The sequence below is a fragment of the Oncorhynchus tshawytscha genome, linkage group LG19 (assembly GCF_018296145.1).
Source record: "Oncorhynchus tshawytscha isolate Ot180627B linkage group LG19, Otsh_v2.0, whole genome shotgun sequence".
Taxonomy (NCBI): Eukaryota; Metazoa; Chordata; class Actinopteri; order Salmoniformes; family Salmonidae; genus Oncorhynchus; species Oncorhynchus tshawytscha.
In genome coordinates, this window is record NC_056447.1 from 29,399,440 (window position 1) to 29,403,046 (window position 3,607).

General features: G+C 40.8%; 1 long non-coding RNA gene across 1 annotated transcript; it reads right to left on the minus strand.

Annotated features, from left to right (window-relative positions):
* Nucleotides 1-460: 460 nt before the first annotated feature.
* LOC112219117 lies at nt 461-3,327 on the minus strand. The gene is made up of 3 exons (XR_002948688.2): nt 2,795-3,327; nt 1,311-1,412; nt 461-1,185 (listed from the first exon to the last, which is right to left on the minus strand). It is a non-coding gene; the product is annotated as an uncharacterized LOC112219117 (long non-coding RNA).
* Nucleotides 3,328-3,607: the final 280 nt, after the last annotated feature.

A 3,607-nucleotide genomic window follows, 5' to 3' on the forward strand; every position in this document is an offset into this window, starting at 1 on the left:
TATATATGTTTGTATATGTAAGTGTACTAATATACAAATTTAAGCAATGTTTGAAATTATTATGTTTTAGTAAAATATTATTTGTTTGGGCTTCTTGTAGTCAATTTCACTGCACCAAATAGTTTACATTTGTACTTGTACTTGTCATTTCCTGACCATTCTGACTCTAATGTCGGGTATTTGTGGTCACTCAAAAGCAGCTTTCTGTCTTGACTCTGCCAGAATGGAAACAGAAAGTGTGAAAACCACTTAATGGGCACAACAGACCCTGACTCCTTCTGTGTCGTGTCTGAGACACCCCACTACTTGATTAGAAGTGCTCCCACTAAAAGACAGTAATAGGGATTGGGGGTTCTCTTGACACTCACACCTCACAGTTGTTACAGACCCCCCACTTACTGAGTAAATCTTTGGTCTTAGTTTAAAATAAAATGTATATTTTTTTAATGACTAGGACACAAATGTTTTCAAATGTCATACAACTTATAAAATACAGCAGCATGTGTCAGATTAAATTAGAATATGAATACAAAAAGAATATTACATAAGGCATAGGTAAGAAATATTACAAAAAAACTTCCCAAAAATAAGCAAATAACAAAAACAATATGCTTAATGACAGAAAATGTATGCTTAAAAAGTATTGAAATACAAATCCAACAAATAAGCAAAACCAGTGAAATGAAATACTGAAATACAATTGCACTGTATTGCAATGGTTGAGCTGGTGACATTAAAAAAAGTATAAATAGTGATGGTGTGTGTGTTTTGTGTAAGAGAGTCAGTGCAAAAAGTATCTTGAGAAGCACATGTGAGGAGAGTCCGTGAAAATATTCTCCAAGGTGCAGATGATTGACTATGTAGAGCTTACACAATGCTCCATTGACCAGTCTGTTCATGGCAAAATCAGATGTTCTGGGTAGAGCTATGGTAGAAGTGGACGATTGGACTGGTTTTCCTTCTACCGGCACTTTTTATCCTCATAAGAGCACTTGGCCCTTCTTCTCTAGTCTGCCGACCAATCAGTCGGCAGACTAACTCAGGGGAGCGCCAGCATGGAGATGCCACAAAAAAAATACTTTGGGGTCTTCTGGGTCCGTCTCCACATCAGACATTGAGGGGGCGTCTGACATGTCTTCAGTTGCCGCCTCAAATCAGCAGTTATTTTAGGCAAATGGCCAAAGCCTGTGAAATTACAGGAGACAATAAATAAATAAACACACACACTAGTGTCTATGGAACAAGTCTAAACTTTTTAAAACTCAGAACTGTATTTAAACGCATGGATTTGTTCAGATTTATAAACTAACCTGTCTATCTATGGCGACGCAGCCTTAGCTTTTTCATGTCCCTCTCCGATTCTGTCTGGGGTGTCCATTGACTAATGACTCTCTTTCAGTTTGCCTCTGCATCTGAAGAGATAGTCAGTGTGGTGTATTTGTAACAGTATAACTTTAGACCGTCCCCTCGCCCATACCCGGGCGCGAACCAGGGACCCTCTGCACACATCAACAGCAGTCACCCACGAAGCATCGTTACCCATCGCTCCACAAAAGCCGCAGCCCTTGCAGAGCAAGGGGAACTACTTCTTCAAGGTCTCAGAGCAAGTGACGTCACCGATTGAAACGCTATTTAGCACACACCGCTAACTAAGCTAGCCGTTTCACATCTGTTACACTCACCCCCCTTTTGACCTTCCTCCTTTTCCGCAGCAACCAGTGATCCGGGTCACGGCACCAATGTAACAGTATAACTTTAGACCGTCCCCTCGCCCATACCCGGGCGCGAACCAGGGACCCTCAGCACACATCAACAACAGTCACCCACGAAGCATCTTACCCATCGCTCCACAAAAGCCACGGCCCTTGCAGAGCAAGGGGAACCACTACCTCAAGGTCTCAGAGCAAGTGACGTCACCGATTGAAACGCTATTTAGCGCGCACCGCTAACTAAGCTAGCCGTTTCACATCCGTTACATATTAGCGATGGTTATGTGCATCAAAATCCTTGAGAAAATGGTAAGATATAGAACTATGTCCATGTCATTATGGGACTAACTCACCTTGTGAGCTCCTTCACATGACTTACTAAAAAGCTTGTGACAACTTCTTGGGCTCCCGAGTGGTGCAGCGGTCTAAGACACTGCATCTCAATGCTACAGGCATCACTACAGACACCCTGGTTTGAATACAGGCTGTATCACAACCAACCGTGATTGGGAGTCCCATAGGGCAGCCCAGCATCGCCTGGATTTGGCCGGTGTATGCCGTCATTGTAAATAAGAATTAGTTCTTATTAACTGACTTGCCTAGTTAAATGAGGTTAAAATAAAAAATAACCAATTATTATGGTGGCCAATATGCTGGAAAGCTCAGCAAGCATATTGTAGAGTTGGTTGTGGTCTCATGTCCTCCAAATTGAAGTTCCCAGTGAATTGCTTTAGCTAATTTAAGAAAAATAGTCAAAAGCAGTTTTCAATATAAGAAACAGTCAAACGTTGTTTTCTTTATTGTTCTGTTGACCTAGCAACATGGCTAGCAAAAAACAATCTAACTTGTAAGCTAGCTAGGTTATCATTAGTCAAAAGGGCTAGCTAACTTGAAGAGTCTTACAAAAATCTTAGCTAACAACTTGAATGTAGCTAATTGTTGTCTGTTGGTTGTTACAGCAATAGCTAGCCATCTCTGCTACAACAAGTTAGCTAGCTAGTAGCCCGCTAGATAGCCAACTCTGGTACCTAGCTACTGTAGATAACTAGCAAGCAGCAGTGCATGTGTGTGTACTCTGGACATACCTGGCTGTGGGGTGTTGTGGTAACATTTCTGTAACCATTTCCTCTTCCAAAAAAAACCAAACACAGTTCTCGTTTGGTTTGAAGATTAAAAAACGCCTGCCTGGTCGGATGTCACTAGAGTTACCACAGCCACAAAGTCATAAACCCTACCTCTTTCTACAATTTATATTTAGGTGGTTGGCCCTAGCAAGCTATTTGCTTTAGTTTTCGAGATTATCGATCTCTGTAGAGGAGAGAGGACCTCTCTGCAGAGGAGCTGATTTTTATAAAGTATGCTGATCCCATATTGTGCTGTAATCCATATCTAAGGTAGTAGACAGCTTGTGACATCTCGAGAGAGATCTCATCTTACAAACTGCTACCAGATAAAGTATATGTTATTTATTTGTAATCAAACTATTTAGTTGTACGAACGTGATACCATCAATGCTAGCTGTAAAATGACTCCCAATTTAGAACACAGCAACCTTAGTAATGTAGCTAGCTAGCTACAACAAGTAGATATATTGCGAGCTAGCAGGATCAGATAGCTTTATCACTAGCTAGCATGTCATTTTGGGAGAAGGAGCATTTTAGCTATCAGTTTATTCCAAGTAAAAATCTATAGGACAAGTAGTGTAAATCTAATACAGTCATCAAGGCAGGACCCACAAATGTTATTCATACTGACAAATAAGACATGCCACATTATCCCTGTCAAGAATTGGAGTACAATCTTAGAAAAAAAGGTGCTATCTAGAACCAAAAGGGGCTATTCATCTGTCCCCATAGGATAACCCTTTGAATAAACTTTTTGGTTCCAGTAAGAACCCA